Source organism: Cupressus sempervirens, chromosome 1 (genome assembly GCF_028749045.1).
Source record: "Cupressus sempervirens isolate cs-2001-9-10 chromosome 1, ASM2874904v1, whole genome shotgun sequence".
In the NCBI taxonomy this organism is placed as follows: Eukaryota; Viridiplantae; Streptophyta; class Pinopsida; order Cupressales; family Cupressaceae; genus Cupressus; species Cupressus sempervirens.
The window spans coordinates 610,118,852-610,140,646 of record NC_143118.1 but is presented as its reverse complement, the minus strand read 5'-3'; positions in this window follow the sequence as shown (position 1 = coordinate 610,140,646).

Below are 21,795 nucleotides of genomic sequence, written 5' to 3'. Positions count from 1 at the left end.
GAATTGATGAACGAACCTAAAGAGTCGACTTTGTGAGAGTACTTGGTGGGCCGACCTGGCGGGGTGAGTTGATGACCGAACTTAAAGGGTCGACTTGGTGAGAGTAGTTGGTGGGCCGACCTGGCGGGGCGACTTGATCAACGAACCTAAAGAGTCGACTTGGTGAGAGTACTCGGTGGGGTGACCTGATGAACAAACCTAAAGAGTCGACCTGGTGAGAGTACTTGGTGGGCCGACCTGGCGGGGTGACTTGGTGAGCAAACTTAAAGAGTCGACTTGGTGAGAGTAGTTGGTGGGCTGACCTGGCGGGGTGACTTGATGAACGAACTTAAAGAGTCGACCTGGTGGGCCGACTTGGCAGAGTGACTTCATGAACGAACTTAAAGAGTCCACTTGGTGGGCCGACCTGGCGGGGTGACTTGATGAACGAACTTAAAGAGTCGACTTGGTGAGAGTAATTTGTGGGCTGACCTGGCGGGGTGGCTTGATGAGTGAACTTAAAGAGTCGACTTGGTGGGGTGACTTGATGAACGCACTTGAAGGGTCGACTTGGTGGGGTGACTCTACGAACGGACCTAAAGAGTTGACTTGGCGAGAGTACTTGGTGGGGTGACTCGATGAAAGGACTTAAAGAGTCGACTTGGTGAGAGTACTTGGTGGCTCGACTTTATGAGCAGACTTAAAGAGTCCACTTGGTGAGAGTGGGCCTAACAGGGCGATGTGGCGAGTGGGCCTAACGGGGCGAGTTGGTGGGGCGACTTGGCGAGTGGTATTAGAGAGCCGACGTGGTGAGGCGACTCGGCGAGTTGGTTCGTTGAGATGACATGGTGAGCTGACTTGGCGAGTCGACCTGGCGAGCGAACTTAAAGAGTCGACTTGGCAACGTACTCGAGTCGACTTGGTGAGGCGACCTGGCGAGCGGGCTCAAAGAGTCAACATGGTGAGGCGACTGATTGAGTCAACATGGTGAGGCGACTCACGGTGAGGAGCTATCCTTGAGGCGACTTGGTGGGCCTACTTGATTAGTCGACTTGGTGAGCCGACCTGACGAGCTGACACGGTGAGCGGGCTTAAAGAGGCGACGGCTTGGTGGGGTAACTCGGCAAGCCAGCTTATCGAGGCGAGATGGTGAGTCGACTTGGTGAGCGCACTTAAAGAGTCAACTTCGCGAGGTGACTCGGCGAGTTAGCCCGCTGATGCGACTTGGGCGGGCCGACCTGGCGAACGAACTTAAAGAGGCGACTTGGGCGGGCTGACCTGGTGAGCGAACTTAAAGAGTTGACTTGGCAACGTACTTGAACAACCGACTTGGTGAGCTGACATGGTGAGTGGGCTTAGAGAAGCAACTCGGCGGGGCGACTTGATGAACGGACTTAAAGGGTCGACTTGGCGGGGTGACTCGATGAACGGACCTAAAGAGTTGACTTGGTGAGAGTACTTGGCGGGGTGAACTGATGAACGGACTTAAAGAGTCGACTTGGTGGGAGTACTTGGTGGGCCGACTTGATGAACGGACTTATAGAGTCGACTTGGTGAGAGTAGTTGTTCTGGCGACTTGATGAACGGACTTAAAGAGTCGGCTTGGCGGGGTGACTTGATGAAAGGACTTAAACAGTCGACTTGGTCGGGTGACTCGATGAACGAACTTAGAGGGTCGACTTTGCGGGGTGACTTGATGAACGGACCTAAAGAGTTGACTTGGTGAGAGTACTCAGTGGGGTGACCTGATGAACAGACTTAGAGAGTCGACTTGGTGAGAGTCCTTGGTGGGCCGATCTGGCCGGGTGACTTGATGAACAAACTTAAAGAGTCGACTTGGTGAGAGTACTTGGTGGGCTGACCTGGTCACGTGACTTGATGAACGGACTTAAAGAGTCGACTTGGTGGGCCGACTTGGCCGGGTGACTTGATGAACGAACTTAAAGAGTCGACTTGGTGGGTCGAACTAGCGGGGTGACTTGGTGAGAGTACTTGGTGGGCTGACCTGGCAGGGTGACTTGATGAACGAACTTAGAGAGTCGACTTTGTGAGAGTACTTGGTGGGTCGAACTGGCAGGGTGACTTGATGAACGAACTTAAAGAGTCGACCTGGTGAGAGAACTTGGTGGGCCGAGCTGGCAGGGTGAATTGATGAACGAACCTAAAGAGTCGACTTTGTGAGAGTACTTGGTGGGCCGACCTGGCGGGGTGAGTTGATGACCGAACTTAAAGGGTCGACTTGGTGAGAGTAGTTGGTGGGCCGACCTGGCGGGGCGACTTGATTAACGAACCTAAAGAGTCGACTTGGTGAGAGTACTCGGTGGGGTGACCTGATGAACAAACCTAAAGAGTCGACCTGGTGAGAGTACTTGGTGGGCCGACCTGGCGGGGTGACTTGGTGAGCAAACTTAAAGAGTCGACTTGGTGAGAGTAGTTGGTGGGCTGACCTGGCGGGGTGACTTGATGAACGAACTTAAAGAGTCGACCTGGTGGGCCGACTTGGCAGAGTGACTTCATGAACGAACTTAAAGAGTCCACTTGGTGGGCCGACCTGGCGGGGTGACTTGATGAACGAACTTAAAGAGTCGACTTGGTGAGAGTAATTTGTGGGCTGACCTGGCGGGGTGGCTTGATGAGTGAACTTAAAGAGTCGACTTGGTGGGGTGACTTGATGAACGCACTTGAAGGGTCGACTTGGTGGGGTGACTCTATGAACGGACCTAAAGAGTTGACTTGGCGAGAGTACTTGGTGGGGTGACTCGATGAAAGGACTTAAAGAGTCGACTTGGTGAGAGTACTTGGTGGCTCGACTTTATGAGCAGACTTAAAGAGTCCACTTGGTGAGAGTGGGCCTAACAGGGCGATGTGGTGAGTGGGCCTAACGGGACGAGTTGGTGGGGCGACTTGGCGAGTGGTATTAGAGATCTCCCCAATCACTTGTGACGACGCACAATCCAAGTGCTAGACGCGAGCTCGCCCTTGAAAGGCCGCGTTCCAAGACATCCCGATGACACATTGGAACGACAACCGCTGTCGAACCATTCCCAATGCTGTGCCGATCGAGTTGGCACAGAGGCGACCAAACAGCCATCCACGACACCGTTTTCGGAGATTGGCCAGATCGGCTCGGCCAGCATGGCTCGGCCAGCACGGCTCGGCCAGCATGGCTCGGCCAGAACGGCTCGCCCAGATCGGCTCGGCCAGCAAGGCTCGGCCAGAACGGCTCGCCCAGATCGGCTCGGCCAGCATGGCTCGGCCAGAACGGCTCGCCCAGAACGGCTCGGCCAGAACGGGTCGCCCAGATCGGCTCGGCCAGCATGGCTTGCCCAGAACGGCTCGGCCAGATCGGGTCGGCCAGAATGGCTCGCCCAGATCGGCTCGGCCAGATCGGCTCGGCCAGCATGGTGACTTGCTGACTTGGTGAGAGTACTTCGAACTGTCAAGAACAAAGGCCAATCTAACGTGCAAACTCTGCTACTGCGCAAACATAGGTTGCAATTATAGAGAAATTGCAAGGCCGTCACAATGGCCCGAGGCCAATGCTCCGACTACTAAGTCAATTTTCTCTTGCAATCGCACATGCCGCCGTTCACAGAGAGATCTCCCCAATCACTTGTGACGACGCACAATCCAAGTGCTAGACGCGAGCTCGCCCTTGAAAGGCCGCGTTCCAAGACATCCCGATGACACATTGGAACGACAACCGCTGTCGAACCATTCCCAATGTTGTGCCGATCGAGTTGGCACAGAGGCGACCAAACAGCCATCCACGACACCGTTTTTGGAGATCGGCCAGATCGGCTCGGCCAGAACGGCTCGGCCAGAACGGCTCGCCCAGATCGGCTCGGCCAGCATGGCTCGGCCAGAACGGCTCGCCCAGCAAGGCTCGGCCAGAACGGCTCGCCCAGATCGGCTCGGCCAGAACGGCTCGCCCAGATCGGCTCGGCCAGCAAGGCTCGGCCAGAACGGCTCGCCCAGATCGGCTCGCCCAGATCGGCTCGGCCAGCATGGCTCGGCCGGAACGGCTCGGCCAGCATGGCTCGGCCAGAACGGGTCGCCCAGATCGGCTCGCCCAGAACGGGTCGCCCAGATCGGCTCGGCCAGCATGGCTTGCCCAGAACGGCTCGGCCAGATCGGCTCGCCCAGATCGGCTCGGCCAGCATGGCTCGGCCAGATCGGGACGGTGACTTGATGAACGGACTTAGAGATTCGACTTGGTGAGAGTAATTTGTGGGCTGACCTGGCGGGGTGGCTTGATGAGTGAACTTAAAGAGTCGACTTGGTGGGGTGACTTGATGAACGCACTTGAAGGGTCGACTTGGTGGGGTGACTCTACGAACGGACCTAAAGAGTTGACTTGGCGAGAGTACTTGGTGGGGTGACTCGATGAAAGGACTTAAAGAGTCGACTTGGTGAGAGTACTTGGTGGCTCGACTTTATGAGCAGACTTAAAGAGTCCACTTGGTGAGAGTGGGCCTAACAGGGCGATGTGGTGAGTGGGCCTAACGGGGCGAGTTGGTGGGGCGACTTGGCGAGTGGTATTAGAGAGCCGACGTGGTGAGGCGACTCGGCGAGTTGGTTCGTTGAGATGACATGGTGAGCTGACTTGGCGAGTCGACCTGGCGAGCGAACTTAAAGAGTCGACTTGGCAACGTACTCGAGTCGACTTGGTGAGGCGACCTGGCGAGCGGGCTCAAAGAGTCAACATGGTGAGGCGACTCATTGAGTCAACATGGTGAGGCGACTCATGGTGAGGAGCTATCCTTGAGGCGACTTGGTGGGCCTACTTGATTAGTCGACTTGGTGAGCCGACCTGACGAGCTGACACGGTGAGCGGGCTTAAAGAGGCGACGACTTGGTGCGGTAACTCGGCAAGCCAACTTATCGAGGCGAGATGGACAGTCGACTTGGTGAGCGCACTTAAAGAGTCAACTTCGCGAGGTGACTCGGCGAGTTAGCCCGCTGATGCGACTTGGGCGGGCCGACCTGGCGAACGAACTTAAAGAGGCGACTTGGGCGGGCTGACCTGGTGAGCGAACTTAAAGAGTTGACTTGGCAACGTACTTGAACAACCGACTTGGTGAGCTGACATGGTGAGTGGGCTTAGAGAAGCAACTCGGCGGGGCGACTTGATGAACGGACTTAAAGGGTCGACTTGGCGGGGTGGCTCGATGAACGGACCTAAAGAGTTTACTTGGTGAGAGTACTTGGCGGGGTGAACTGATGAACGGACTTAAAGAGTCGACTTGGTGGGAGTACTTGGTGGGCCGACTTGATGAACGGACTTATAGAGTCGACTTGGTGAGAGTAGTTGTTCTGGCGACTTGATGAACGGACTTAAAGAGTCGGCTTGGCGGGGTGACTTGATGAAAGGACTTAAACAGTCGACTTGGTCGGGTGACTCGATGAACGAACTTAGAGGGTCGACTTTGCGGGGTGACTTGATGAACGGACCTAAAGAGTCGACTTGGTGAGAGTACTCGGTGGGGTGACCTGATGAACAGACTTAGAGAGTCGACTTGGTGAGAGTACTTGGTGGGCCGATCTGGCCGGGTGACTTGATGAACAAACTTAAAGAGTCGACTTGGTGAGAGTACTCGGTGGGCTGACCTGGTCAGGTGACTTGATGAACGGACTTAAAGAGTCGACTTGGTGGGCCGACTTGGCCGGGTGACTTGATGAACGAACTTAAAGAGTCGACTTGGTGGGTCGAACTAGCGGGGTGACTTGGTGAGAGTACTTGGTGGGCTGACCTGGCAGGGTGACTTGATGAACGAACTTAGAGAGTCGACTTTGTGAGAGTACTTGGTGGGTCGAACTGGCAGGGTGACTTGATGAACGAACTTAAAGAGTCGACCTGGCGAGAGAACTTGGTGGGCCGAGCTGGCAGGGTGAATTGATGAACGAACCTAAAGAGTCGACTTTGTGAGAGTACTTGGTGGGCCGACCTGGCGGGGTGAGTTGATGACCGAACTTAAAGGGTCGACTTGGTGAGAGTAGTTGGTGGGCCGACCTGGCGGGGCGACTTGATCAACGAACCTAAAGAGTCGACTTGGTGAGAGCACTCGGTGGGGTGACCTGATGAACAAACCTAAAGAGTCGACCTGGTGAGAGTACTTGGTGGGCCGACCTGGCGGGGTGACTTGGTGAGCAAACTTAAAGAGTCGACTTGGTGAGAGTAGTTGGTGGGCTGACCTGGCGGGGTGACTTGATGAACGAACTTAAAGAGTCGACCTGGTGGGCCGACTTGGCAGAGTGACTTCATGAACGAACTTAAAGAGTCCACTTGGTGGGCCGACCTGGCGGGGTGACTTGATGAACGAACTTAAAGAGTCGACTTGGTGAGAGTAATTTGTGGGCTGACCTGGCGGGGTGGCTTGATGAGTGAACTTAAAGAGTCGACTTGGTGGGGTGACTTGATGAACGCACTTGAAGGGTCGACTTGGTGGGGTGACTCTACGAACGGACCTAAAGAGTTGACTTGGCGAGAGTACTTGGTGGGGTGACTCGATGAAAGGACTTAAAGAGTCGACTTGGTGAGAGTACTTGGTGGCTCGACTTTATGAGCAGACTTAAAGAGTCCACTTGGTGAGAGTGGGCCTAACAGGGCGATGTGGCGAGTGGGCCTAACGGGGCGAGTTGGTGGGGCGACTTGGCGAGTGGTATTAGAGAGCCGACGTGGTGAGGCGACTCGGCGAGTTGGTTCGTTGAGATGACATGGTGAGCTGACTTGGCGAGTCGACCTGGCGAGCGAACTTAAAGAGTCGACTTGGCAACGTACTCGAGTCGACTTGGTGAGGCGACCTGGCGAGCGGGCTCAAAGAGTCAACATGGTGAGGCGACTCATTGAGTCAACATGGTGAGGCGACTCACGGTGAGGAGCTATCCTTGAGGCGACTTGGTGGGCCTACTTGATTAGTCGACTTGGTGAGCCGACCTGACGAGCTGACACGGTGAGCGGGCTTAAAGAGGCGACGGCTTGGTGGGGTAACTCGGCAAGCCAGCTTATTGAGGCGAGATGGTGAGTCGACTTGGTGAGCGCACTTAAAGAGTCAACTTCGCGAGGTGACTCGGCGAGTTAGCCCGCTGATGCGACTTGGGCGGGCCGACCTGGCGAACGAACTTAAAGAGGCGACTTGGGCGGGCTGACCTGGTGAGCGAACTTAAAGAGTTGACTTGGCAACGTACTTGAACAACCGACTTGGTGAGCTGACATGGTGAGTGGGCTTAGAGAAGCAGCTCGGCGGGGCGACTTGATGAACGGACTTAAAGGGTCGACTTGGCGGGGTGGCTCGATGAACGGACCTAAAGAGTTTACTTGGTGAGAGTACTTGGCGGGGTGAACTGATGAACGGACTTAAAGAGTCGACTTGGTGGGAGTACTTGGTGGGCCGACTTGATGAACGGACTTATAGAGTCGACTTGGTGAGAGTAGTTGTTCTGGCGACTTGATGAACGGACTTAAAGAGTCGGCTTGGCGGGGTGACTTGATGAAAGGACTTAAACAGTCGACTTGGTCGGGTGACTCGATGAACGAACTTAGAGGGTCGACTTTGCGGGGTGACTTGATGAACGGACCTAAAGAGTTGACTTGGTGAGAGTACTCGGTGGGGTGACCTGATGAACAGACTTAGAGAGTCGACTTGGTGAGAGTACTTGGTGGGCCGATCTGGCCGGGTGACTTGATGAACAAACTTAAAGAGTCGACTTGGTGAGAGTACTCGGTGGGCTGACCTGGTCAGGTGACTTGATGAACGGACTTAAAGAGTCGACTTGGTGGGCCGACTTGGCCGGGTGACTTGATGAACGAACTTAAAGAGTCGACTTGGTGGGTCGAACTAGCGGGGTGACTTGGTGAGAGTACTTGGTGGGCTGACCTGGCAGGGTGACTTGATGAACGAACTTAGAGAGTCGACTTTGTGAGAGTACTTGGTGGGTCGAACTGGCAGGGTGACTTGATGAACGAACTTAAAGAGTCGACCTGGCGAGAGAACTTGGTGGGCCGAGCTGGCAGGGTGAATTGATGAACGAACCTAAAGAGTCGACTTTGTGAGAGTACTTGGTGGGCCGACCTGGCGGGGTGAGTTGATGACCGAACTTAAAGGGTCGACTTGGTGAGAGTAGTTGGTGGGCCGACCTGGCGGGGCGACTTGATCAACGAACCTAAAGAGTAGACTTGGTGAGAGCACTCGGTGGGGTGACCTGATGAACAAACCTAAAGAGTCGACCTGGTGAGAGTACTTGGTGGGCCGACCTGGCGGGGTGACTTGTTGAGCAAACTTAAAGAGTCGACTTGGTGAGAGTAGTTGGTGGGCTGACCTGGCGGGGTGACTTGATGAACGAACTTAAAGAGTCGACCTGGTGGGCCGACTTGGCAGAGTGACTTCATGAACGAACTTAAAGAGTCCACTTGGTGGGCCGACCTGGCGGGGTGACTTGATGAACGAACTTAAAGAGTCGACTTGGTGAGAGTAATTTGTGGGCTGACCTGGCGGGGTGGCTTGATGAGTGAACTTAAAGAGTCGACTTGGTGGGGTGACTTGATGAACGCACTTGAAGGGTCGACTTGGTGGGGTGACTCTACGAACGGACCTAAAGAGTTGACTTGGCGAGAGTACTTGGTGGGGTGACTCGATGAAAGGACTTAAAGAGTCGACTTGGTGAGAGTACTTGGTGGCTCGACTTTATGAGCAGACTTAAAGAGTCCACTTGGTGAGAGTGGGCCTAACAGGGCGATGTGGCGAGTGGGCCTAACGGGGCGAGTTGGTGGGGCGACTTGGCGAGTGGTATTAGAGAGCCGACGTGGTGAGGCGACTCGGCGAGTTGGTTCGTTGAGATGACATGGTGAGCTGACTTGGCGAGTCGACCTGGCGAGCGAACTTAAAGAGTCGACTTGGCAACGTACTCGAGTCGACTTGGTGAGGCGACCTGGCGAGCGGGCTCAAAGAGTCAACATGGTGAGGCGACTCATTGAGTCAACATGGTGAGGCGACTCACGGTGAGGAGCTATCCTTGAGGCGACTTGGTGGGCCTACTTGATTAGTCGAGTTGGTGAGCCGACCTGACGAGCTGACACGGTGAGCGGGCTTAAAGAGGCGACGGCTTGGTGGGGTAACTCGGCAAGCCAGCTTATTGAGGCGAGATGGTGAGTCGACTTGGTGAGCGCACTTAAAGAGTCAACTTCGTGAGGTGACTCGGCGAGTTAGCCCGCTGATGCGACTTGGGCGGGCCGACCTGGCGAACGAACTTAAAGAGGCGACTTGGGCGGGCTGACCTGGTGAGCGAACTTAAAGAGTTGACTTGGCAACGTACTTGAACAACCGACTTGGTGAGCTGACATGGTGAGTGGGCTTAGAGAAGCAGCTCGGCGGGGCGACTTGATGAACGGACTTAAAGGGTCGACTTGGCGGGGTGGCTCGATGAACGGACCTAAAGAGTTTACTTGGTGAGAGTACTTGGCGGGGTGAACTGATGAACGGACTTAAAGAGTCGACTTGGTGGGAGTACTTGGTGGGCCGACTTGATGAACGGACTTATAGAGTCGACTTGGTGAGAGTAGTTGTTCTGGCGACTTGATGAACGGACTTAAAGAGTCGGCTTGGCGGGGTGACTTGATGAAAGGACTTAAACAGTCGACTTGGTCGGGTGACTCGATGAACGAACTTAGAGGGTCGACTTTGCGGGGTGACTTGATGAACGGACCTAAAGAGTTGACTTGGTGAGAGTACTCGGTGGGGTGACCTGATGAACAGACTTAGAGAGTCGACTTGGTGAGAGTACTTGGTGGGCCGATCTGGCCGGGTGACTTGATGAACAAACTTAAAGAGTCGACTTGGTGAGAGTACTCGGTGGGCTGACCTGGTCAGGTGACTTGATGAACGGACTTAAAGAGTCGACTTGGTGGGCCGACTTGGCCGGGTGACTTGATGAACGAACTTAAAGAGTCGACTTGGTGGGTCGAACTAGCGGGGTGACTTGGTGAGAGTACTTGGTGGGCTGACCTGGCAGGGTGACTTGATGAACGAACTTAGAGAGTCGACTTTGTGAGAGTACTTGGTGGGTCGAACTGGCAGGGTGACTTGATGAACGAACTTAAAGAGTCGACCTGGCGAGAGAACTTGGTGGGCCGAGCTGGCAGGGTGAATTGATGAACGAACCTAAAGAGTCGACTTTGTGAGAGTACTTGGTGGGCCGACCTGGCGGGGTGAGTTGATGACCGAACTTAAAGGGTCGACTTGGTGAGAGTAGTTGGTGGGCCGACCTGGCGGGGCGACTTGATCAACGAACCTAAAGAGTCGACTTGGTGAGAGTACTCGGTGGGGTGACCTGATGAACAAACCTAAAGAGTCGACCTGGTGAGAGTACTTGGTGGGCCGACCTGGCGGGGTGACTTGGTGAGCAAACTTAAAGAGTCGACTTGGTGAGAGTAGTTGGTGGGCTGACCTGGCGGGGTGACTTGATGAACGAACTTAAAGAGTCGACCTGGTGGGCCGACTTGGCAGAGTGACTTCATGAACGAACTTAAAGAGTCCACTTGGTGGGCCGACCTGGCGGGGTGACTTGATGAACGAACTTAAAGAGTCGACTTGGTGAGAGTAATTTGTGGGCTGACCTGGCGGGGTGGCTTGATGAGTGAACTTAAAGAGTCGACTTGGTGGGGTGACTTGATGAACGCACTTGAAGGGTCGACTTGGTGGGGTGACTCTACGAACGGACCTAAAGAGTTGACTTGGCGAGAGTACTTGGTGGGGTGACTCGATGAAAGGACTTAAAGAGTCGACTTGGTGAGAGTACTTGGTGGCTCGACTTTATGAGCAGACTTAAAGAGTCCACTTGGTGAGAGTGGGCCTAACAGGGCGATGTGGCGAGTGGGCCTAACGGGGCGAGTTGGTGGGGCGACTTGGCGAGTGGTATTAGAGAGCCGACGTGGTGAGGCGACTCGGCGAGTTGGTTCGTTGAGATGACATGGTGAGCTGACTTGGCGAGTCGACCTGGCGAGCGAACTTAAAGAGTCGACTTGGCAACGTACTCGAGTCGACTTGGTGAGGCGACCTGGCGAGCGGGCTCAAAGAGTCAACATGGTGAGGCGACTCATTGAGTCAACATGGTGAGGCGACTCACGGTGAGGAGCTATCCTTGAGGCGACTTGGTGGGCCTACTTGATTAGTCGACTTGGTGAGCCGACCTGACGAGCTGACACGGTGAGCGGGCTTAAAGAGGCGACGGCTTGGTGGGGTAACTCGGCAAGCCAACTTATCGAGGCGAGATGGTGAGTCGACTTGGTGAGCGCACTTAAAGAGTCAACTTCGCGAGGTGACTCGGCGAGTTAGCCCGCTGATGCGACTTGGGCGGGCCGACCTGGCGAACGAACTTAAAGAGGCGACTTGGGCGGGCTGACCTGGTGAGCGAACTTAAAGAGTTGACTTGGCAACGTACTTGAACAACCGACTTGGTGAGCTGACATGGTGAGTGGGCTTAGAGAAGCAGCTCGGCGGGGCGACTTGATGAACGGACTTAAAGGGTCGACTTGGCGGGGTGGCTCGATGAACGGACCTAAAGAGTTTACTTGGTGAGAGTACTTGGCGGGGTGAACTGATGAACGGACTTAAAGAGTCGACTTTGTGGGAGTACTTGGTGGGCCGACTTGATGAACGGACTTATAGAGTCGACTTGGTGAGAGTAGTTGTTCTGGCGACTTGATGAACGGACTTAAAGAGTCGGCTTGGCGGGGTGACTTGATGAAAGGACTTAAACAGTCGACTTGGTCGGGTGACTCGATGAACGAACTTAGAGGGTCGACTTTGCGGGGTGACTTGATGAACGGACCTAAAGAGTTGACTTGGTGAGAGTACTCGGTGGGGTGACCTGATGAACAGACTTAGAGAGTCGACTTGGTGAGAGTACTTGGTGGGCCGATCTGGCCGGGTGACTTGATGAACAAACTTAAAGAGTCGACTTGGTGAGAGTACTCGGTGGGCTGACCTGGTCAGGTGACTTGATGAACGGACTTAAAGAGTTGACTTGGTGGGCCGACTTGGCCGGGTGACTTGATGAACGAACTTAAAGAGTCGACTTGGTGGGTCGAACTAGCGGGGTGACTTGGTGAGAGTACTTGGTGGGCTGACCTGGCAGGGTGACTTGATGAACGAACTTAGAGAGTCGACTTTGTGAGAGTACTTGGTGGGTCGAACTGGCAGGGTGACTTGATGAACGAACTTAAAGAGTCGACCTGGCGAGAGAACTTGGTGGGCCGAGCTGGCAGGGTGAATTGATGAACGAACCTAAAGAGTCGACTTTGTGAGAGTACTTGGTGGGCCGACCTGGCGGGGTGAGTTGATGACCGAACTTAAAGGGTCGACTTGGTGAGAGTAGTTGGTGGGCCGACCTGGCGGGGCGACTTGATCAACGAACCTAAAGAGTCGACTTGGTGAGAGCACTCGGTGGGGTGACCTGATGAACAAACCTAAAGAGTCGACCTGGTGAGAGTACTTGGTGGGCCGACCTGGCGGGGTGACTTGGTGAGCAAACTTAAAGAGTCGACTTGGTGAGAGTAGTTGGTGGGCTGACCTGGCGGGGTGACTTGATGAACGAACTTAAAGAGTCGACCTGGTGGGCCGACTTGGCAGAGTGACTTCATGAACGAACTTAAAGAGTCCACTTGGTGGGCCGACCTGGCGGGGTGACTTGATGAACGAACTTAAAGAGTCGACTTGGTGAGAGTAATTTGTGGGCTGACCTGGCGGGGTGGCTTGATGAGTGAACTTAAAGAGTCGACTTGGTGGGGTGACTTGATGAACGCACTTGAAGGGTCGACTTGGTGGGGTGACTCTACGAACGGACCTAAAGAGTTGACTTGGCGAGAGTACTTGGTGGGGTGACTCGATGAAAGGACTTAAAGAGTCGACTTGGTGAGAGTACTTGGTGGCTCGACTTTATGAGCAGACTTAAAGAGTCCACTTGGTGAGAGTGGGCCTAACAGGGCGATGTGGCGAGTGGGCCTAACGGGGCGAGTTGGTGGGGCGACTTGGCGAGTGGTATTAGAGAGCCGACGTGGTGAGGCGACTCGGCGAGTTGGTTCGTTGAGATGACATGGTGAGCTGACTTGGCGAGTCGACCTGGCGAGCGAACTTAAAGAGTCGACTTGGCAACGTACTCGAGTCGACTTGGTGAGGCGACCTGGCGAGCGGGCTCAAAGAGTCAACATGGTGAGGCGACTCATTGAGTCAACATGGTGAGGCGACTCACGGTGAGGAGCTATCCTTGAGGCGACTTGGTGGGCCTACTTGATTAGTCGACTTGGTGAGCCGACCTGACGAGCTGACACGGTGAGCGGGCTTAAAGAGGCGACGGCTTGGTGGGGTAACTCGGCAAGCCAACTTATCGAGGCGAGATGGTGAGTCGACTTGGTGAGCGCACTTAAAGAGTCAACTTCGCGAGGTGACTCGGCGAGTTAGCCCGCTGATGCGACTTGGGCGGGCCGACCTGGCGAACGAACTTAAAGAGGCGACTTGGGCGGGCTGACCTGGTGAGCGAACTTAAAGAGTTGACTTGGCAACGTACTTGAACAACCGACTTGGTGAGCTGACATGGTGAGTGGGCTTAGAGAAGCAGCTCGGCGGGGCGACTTGATGAACGGACTTAAAGGGTCGACTTGGCGGGGTGGCTCGATGAACGGACCTAAAGAGTTTACTTGGTGAGAGTACTTGGCGGGGTGAACTGATGAACGGACTTAAAGAGTCGACTTTGTGGGAGTACTTGGTGGGCCGACTTGATGAACGGACTTATAGAGTCGACTTGGTGAGAGTAGTTGTTCTGGCGACTTGATGAACGGACTTAAAGAGTCGGCTTGGCGGGGTGACTTGATGAAAGGACTTAAACAGTCGACTTGGTCGGGTGACTCGATGAACGAACTTAGAGGGTCGACTTTGCGGGGTGACTTGATGAACGGACCTAAAGAGTTGACTTGGTGAGAGTACTCGGTGGGGTGACCTGATGAACAGACTTAGAGAGTCGACTTGGTGAGAGTACTTGGTGGGCCGATCTGGCCGGGTGACTTGATGAACAAACTTAAAGAGTCGACTTGGTGAGAGTACTCGGTGGGCTGACCTGGTCACGTGACTTGATGAACGGACTTAAAGAGTCGACTTGGTGGGCCGACTTGGCCGGGTGACTTGATGAACGAACTTAAAGAGTCGACTTGGTGGGTCGAACTAGCGGGGTGACTTGGTGAGAGTACTTGGTGGGCTGACCTGGCAGGGTGACTTGATGAACGAACTTAGAGAGTCGACTTTGTGAGAGTACTTGGTGGGTCGAACTGGCAGGGTGACTTGATGAACGAACTTAAAGAGTCGACCTGGCGAGAGAACTTGGTGGGCCGAGCTGGCAGGGTGAATTGATGAACGAACCTAAAGAGTCGACTTTGTGAGAGTACTTGGTGGGCCGACCTGGCGGGGTGAGTTGATGACCGAACTTAAAGGGTCGACTTGGTGAGAGTAGTTGGTGGGCCGACCTGGCGGGGCGACTTGATCAACGAACCTAAAGAGTCGACTTGGTGAGAGTACTCGGTGGGGTGACCTGATGAACAAACCTAAAGAGTCGACCTGGTGAGAGTACTTGGTGGGCCGACCTGGCGGGGTGACTTGGTGAGCAAACTTAAAGAGTCGACTTGGTGAGAGTAGTTGGTGGGCTGACCTGGCGGGGTGACTTGATGAACGAACTTAAAGAGTCGACCTGGTGGGCCGACTTGGCAGAGTGACTTCATGAACGAACTTAAAGAGTCCACTTGGTGGGCCGACCTGGCGGGGTGACTTGATGAACGAACTTAAAGAGTCGACTTGGTGAGAGTAATTTGTGGGCTGACCTGGCGGGGTGGCTTGATGAGTGAACTTAAAGAGTCGACTTGGTGGGGTGACTTGATGAACGCACTTGAAGGGTCGACTTGGTGGGGTGACTCTACGAACGGACCTAAAGAGTTGACTTGGCGAGAGTACTTGGTGGGGTGACTCGATGAAAGGACTTAAAGAGTCGACTTGGTGAGAGTACTTGGTGGCTCGACTTTATGAGCAGACTTAAAGAGTCCACTTGGTGAGAGTGGGCCTAACAGGGCGATGTGGCGAGTGGGCCTAACGGGGCGAGTTGGTGGGGCGACTTGGCGAGTGGTATTAGAGAGCCGACGTGGTGAGGCGACTCGGCGAGTTGGTTCGTTGAGATGACATGGTGAGCTGACTTGGCGAGTCGACCTGGCGAGCGAACTTAAAGAGTCGACTTGGCAACGTACTCGAGTCGACTTGGTGAGGCGACCTGGCGAGCGGGCTCAAAGAGTCAACATGGTGAGGCGACTGATTGAGTCAACATGGTGAGGCGACTCACGGTGAGGAGCTATCCTTGAGGCGACTTGGTGGGCCTACTTGATTAGTCGACTTGGTGAGCCGACCTGACGAGCTGACACGGTGAGCGGGCTTAAAGAGGCGACGGCTTGGTGGGGTAACTCGGCAAGCCAACTTATCGAGGCGAGATGGTGAGTCGACTTGGTGAGCGCACTTAAAGAGTCAACTTCGCGAGGTGACTCGGCGAGTTAGCCCGCTGATGCGACTTGGGCGGGCCGACCTGGCGAACGAACTTAAAGAGGCGACTTGGGCGGGCTGACCTGGTGAGCGAACTTAAAGAGTTGACTTGGCAACGTACTTGAACAACCGACTTGGTGAGCTGACATGGTGAGTGGGCTTAGAGAAGCAGCTCGGCGGGGCGACTTGATGAACGGACTTAAAGGGTCGACTTGGCGGGGTGGCTCGATGAACGGACCTAAAGAGTTTACTTGGTGAGAGTACTTGGCGGGGTGAACTGATGAACGGACTTAAAGAGTCGACTTTGTGGGAGTACTTGGTGGGCCGACTTGATGAACGGACTTATAGAGTCGACTTGGTGAGAGTAGTTGTTCTGGCGACTTGATGAACGGACTTAAAGAGTCGGCTTGGCGGGGTGACTTGATGAAAGGACTTAAACAGTCGACTTGGTCGGGTGACTCGATGAACGAACTTAGAGGGTCGACTTTGCGGGGTGACTTGATGAACGGACCTAAAGAGTTGACTTGGTGAGAGTACTCGGTGGGGTGACCTGATGAACAGACTTAGAGAGTCGACTTGGTGAGAGTACTTGGTGGGCCGATCTGGCCGGGTGACTTGATGAACAAACTTAAAGAGTCGACTTGGTGAGAGTACTCGGTGGGCTGACCTGGTCAGGTGACTTGATGAACGGACTTAAAGAGTCGACTTGGTGGGCCGACTTGGCCGGGTGACTTGATGAACGAACTTAAAGAGTCGACTTGGTGGGTCGAACTAGCGGGGTGACTTGGTGAGAGTACTTGGTGGGCTGACCTGGCAGGGTGACTTGATGAACGAACTTAGAGAGTCGACTTTGTGAGAGTACTTGGTGGGTCGAACTGGCAGGGTGACTTGATGAACGAACTTAAAGAGTCGACCTGGCGAGAGAACTTGGTGGGCCGAGCTGGCAGGGTGAATTGATGAACGAACCTAAAGAGTCGACTTTGTGAGAGTACTTGGTGGGCCGACCTGGCGGGGTGAGTTGATGACCGAACTTAAAGGGTCGACTTGGTGAGAGTAGTTGGTGGGCCGACCTGGCGGGGCGACTTGATCAACGAACCTAAAGAGTCGACTTGGTGAGAGTACTCGGTGGGGTGACCTGATGAACAAACCTAAAGAGTCGACCTGGTGAGAGTACTTGGTGGGCCGACCTGGCGGGGTGACTTGGTGAGCAAACTTAAAGAGTCGACTTGGTGAGAGTAGTTGGTGGGCTGACCTGGCGGGGTGACTTGATGAACGAACTTAAAGAGTCGACCTGGTGGGCCGACTTGGCAGAGTGACTTCATGAACGAACTTAAAGAGTCCACTTGGTGGGCCGACCTGGCGGGGTGACTTGATGAACGAACTTAAAGAGTCGACTTGGTGAGAGTAATTTGTGGGCTGACCTGGCGGGGTGGCTTGATGAGTGAACTTAAAGAGTCGACTTGGTGGGGTGACTTGATGAACGCACTTGAAGGGTCGACTTGGTGGGGTGACTCTACGAACGGACCTAAAGAGTTGACTTGGCGAGAGTACTTGGTGGGGTGACTCGATGAAAGGACTTAAAGAGTCGACTTGGTGAGAGTACTTGGTGGCTCGACTTTATGAGCAGACTTAAAGAGTCCACTTGGTGAGAGTGGGCCTAACAGGGCGATGTGGCGAGTGGGCCTAACGGGGCGAGTTGGTGGGGCGACTTGGCGAGTGGTATTAGAGAGCCGACGTGGTGAGGCGACTCGGCGAGTTGGTTCGTTGAGATGACATGGTGAGCTGACTTGGCGAGTCGACCTGGCGAGCGAACTTAAAGAGTCGACTTGGCAACGTACTCGAGTCGACTTGGTGAGGCGACCTGGAGAGCGGGCTCAAAGAGTCAACATGGTGAGGCGACTCATTGAGTCAACATGGTGAGGCGACTCACGGTGAGGAGCTATCCTTGAGGCGACTTGGTGGGCCTACTTGATTTGTCGACTTGGTGAGCCGACCTGACGAGCTGACACGGTGAGCGGGCTTAAAGAGGCGACGGCTTGGTGGGGTAACTCGGCAAGCCAACTTATCGAGGCGAGATGGTGAGTCGACTTGGTGAGCGCACTTAAAGAGTCAACTTCGCGAGGTGACTCGGCGAGTTAGCCCGCTGATGCGACTTGGGCGGGCCGACTTGGCGAACGAACTTAAAGAGGCGACTTGGGCGGGCTGACCTGGTGAGCGAACTTAAAGAGTTGACTTGGCAACGTACTTGAACAACCGACTTGGTGAGCTGACATGGTGAGTGGGCTTAGAGAAGCAACTCGGCGGGGCGACTTGATGAACGGACTTAAAGGGTCGACTTGGCGGGGTGGCTCGATGAACGGACCTAAAGAGTTTACTTGGTGAGAGTACTTGGCGGGGTGAACTGATGAACGGACTTAAAGAGTCGACTTGGTGGGAGTACTTGGTGGGCCGACTTGATGAACGGACTTATAGAGTCGACTTGGTGAGAGTAGTTGTTCTGGCGACTTGATGAACGGACTTAAAGAGTCGGCTTGGCGGGGTGACTTGATGAAAGGACTTAAACAGTCGACTTGGTCGGGTGACTCGATGAACGAACTTAGAGGGTCGACTTTGCGGGGTGACTTGATGAACGGACCTAAAGAGTTGACTTGGTGAGAGTACTCGGTGGGGTGACCTGATGAACAGACTTAGAGAGTCGACTTGGTGAGAGTACTTGGTGGGCCGATCTGGCCGGGTGACTTGATGAACAAACTTAAAGAGTCGACTTGGTGAGAGTACTCGGTGGGCTGACCTGGTCACGTGACTTGATGAACGGACTTAAAGAGTCGACTTGGTGGGCCGACTTGGCCGGGTGACTTGATGAACGAACTTAAAGAGTCGACTTGGTGGGTCGAACTAGCGGGGTGACTTGGTGAGAGTACTTGGTGGGCTGACCTGGCAGGGTGACTTGATGAACGAACTTAGAGAGTCGACTTTGTGAGAGTACTTGGTGGGTCGAACTGGCAGGGTGACTTGATGAACGAACTTAAAGAGTCGACCTGGCGAGAGAACTTGGTGGGCCGAGCTGGCAGGGTGAATTGATGAACGAACCTAAAGAGTCGACTTTGTGAGAGTACTTGGTGGGCCGACCTGGCGGGGTGAGTTGATGACCGAACTTAAAGGGTCGACTTGGTGAGAGTAGTTGGTGGGCCGACCTGGCGGGGCGACTTGATCAACGAACCTAAAGAGTCGACTTGGTGAGAGTACTCGGTGGGGTGACCTGATGAACAAACCTAAAGAGTCGACCTGGTGAGAGTACTTGGTGGGCCGACCTGGCGGGGTGACTTGGTGAGCAAACTTAAAGAGTCGACTTGGTGAGAGTAGTTGGTGGGCTGACCTGGCGGGGTGACTTGATGAACGAACTTAAAGAGTCGACCTGGTGGGCCGACTTGGCAGAGTGACTTCATGAACGAACTTAAAGAGTCCACTTGGTGGGCCGACCTGGCAGGGTGACTTGATGAACGAACTTAAAGAGTCGACTTGGTGAGAGTAATTTGTGGGCTGACCTGGCGGGGTGGCTTGATGAGTGAACTTAAAGAGTCGACTTGGTGGGGTGACTTGATGAACGCACTTGAAGGGTCGACTTGGTGGGGTGACTCTACGAACGGACCTAAAGAGTTGACTTGGCGAGAGTACTTGGTGGGGTGACTCGATGAAAGGACTTAAAGAGTCGACTTGGTGAGAGTACTTGGTGGCTCGACTTTATGAGCAGACTTAAAGAGTCCACTTGGTGAGAGTGGGCCTAACAGGGCGATGTGGCGAGTGGGCCTAACGGGGCGAGTTGGTGGGGCGACTTGGCGAGTGGTATTAGAGAGCCGACATGGTGAGGCGACTCGGCGAGTTGGTTCGTTGAGATGACATGGTGAGCTGACTTGGCGAGTCGACCTGGCGAGCGAACTTAAAGAGTCGACTTGGCAACGTACTCGAGTCGACTTGGTGAGGCGACCTGGCGAGCGGGCTCAAAGAGTCAACATGGTGAGGCGACTGATTGAGTCAACATGGTGAGGCGACTCACGGTGAGGAGCTATCCTTGAGGCGACTTGGTGGGCCTACTTGATTAGTCGACTTGGTGAGCCGACCTGACGAGCTGACACGGTGAGCGGGCTTAAAGAGGCGACGGCTTGGTGGGGTAACTCGGCAAGCCAGCTTATCGAGGCGAGATGGTGAGTCGACTTGGTGAGCGCACTTAAAGAGTCAACTTCGCGAGGTGACTCGGCGAGTTAGCCCGCTGATGCGACTTGGGCGGGCCGACCTGGCGAACGAACTTAAAGAGGCGACTTGGGCGGGCTGACCTGGTGAGCGAACTTAAAGAGTTGACTTGGCAACGTACTTGAACAACCGACTTGGTGAGCTGACATGGTGAGTGGGCTTAGAGAAGCAACTCGGCGGGGCGACTTGATGAACGGACTTAAAGGGTCGACTTGGCGGGGTGACTCGATGAACGGACCTAAAGAGTTGACTTGGTGAGAGTACTTGGCGGGGTGAACTGATGAACGGACTTAAAGAGTCGACTTGGTGGGAGTACTTGGTGGGCCGACTTGATGAACGGACTTATAGAGTCGACTTGGTGAGAGTAGTTGTTCTGGCGACTTGATGAACGGACTTAAAGAGTCGGCTTGGCGGGGTGACTTGATGAAAGGACTTAAACAGTCGACTTGGTCGGGTGACTCGATGAACGAACTTAGAGGGTCGACTTTGCGGGGTGACTTGATGAACGGACCTAAAGAGTTGACTTGGTGAGAGTACTCAGTGGGGTGACCTGATGAACAGACTTAGAGAGTCGACTTGGTGAGAGTCCTTGGTGGGCCGATCTGGCCGGGTGACTTGATGAACAAACTTAAAGAGTCGACTTGGTGAGAGTACTTGGTGGGCTGACCTGGTCACGTGACTTGATGAACGGACTTAAAGAGTCGACTTGGTGGGCCGACTTGGCCGGGTGACTTGATGAACGAACTTAAAGAGTCGACTTGGTGGGTCGAACTAGCGGGGTGACTTGGTGAGAGTACTTGGTGGGCTGACCTGGCAGGGTGACTTGATGAACGAACTTAGAGAGTCGACTTTGTGAGAGTACTTGGTGGGTCGAACTGGCAGGGTGACTTGATGAACGAACTTAAAGAGTCGACCTGGTGAGAGAACTTGGTGGGCCGAGCTGGCAGGGTGAATTGATGAACGAACCTAAAGAGTCGACTTTGTGAGAGTACTTGGTGGGCCGACCTGGCGGGGTGAGTTGATGACCGAACTTAAAGGGTCGACTTGGTGAGAGTAGTTGGTGGGCCGACCTGGCGGGGCGACTTGATTAACGAACCTAAAGAGTCGACTTGGTGAGAGTACTCGGTGGGGTGACCTGATGAACAAACCTAAAGAGTCGACCTGGTGAGAGTACTTGGTGGGCCGACCTGGCGGGGTGACTTGGTGAGCAAACTTAAAGAGTCGACTTGGTGAGAGTAGTTGGTGGGCTGACCTGGCGGGGTGACTTGATGAACGAACTTAAAGAGTCGACCTGGTGGGCCGACTTGGCAGAGTGACTTCATGAACGAACTTAAAGAGTCCACTTGGTGGGCCGACCTGGCGGGGTGACTTGATGAACGAACTTAAAGAGTCGACTTGGTGAGAGTAATTTGTGGGCTGACCTGGCGGGGTGGCTTGATGAGTGAACTTAAAGAGTCGACTTGGTGGGGTGACTTGATGAACGCACTTGAAGGGTCGACTTGGTGGGGTGACTCTATGAACGGACCTAAAGAGTTGACTTGGCGAGAGTACTTGGTGGGGTGACTCGATGAAAGGACTTAAAGAGTCGACTTGGTGAGAGTACTTGGTGGCTCGACTTTATGAGCAGACTTAAAGAGTCCACTTGGTGAGAGTGGGCCTAACAGGGCGATGTGGTGAGTGGGCCTAACGGGACGAGTTGGTGGGGCGACTTGGCGAGTGGTATTAGAGATCTCCCCAATCACTTGTGACGACGCACAATCCAAGTGCTAGACGCGAGCTCGCCCTTGAAAGGCCGCGTTCCAAGACATCCCGATGACACATTGGAACGACAACCGCTGTCGAACCATTCCCAATGCTGTGCCGATCGAGTTGGCACAGAGGCGACCAAACAGCCATCCACGACACCGTTTTCGGAGATTGGCCAGATCGGCTCGGCCAGCATGGCTCGGCCAGCACGGCTCGGCCAGCATGGCTCGGCCAGAACGGCTCGCCCAGATCGGCTCGG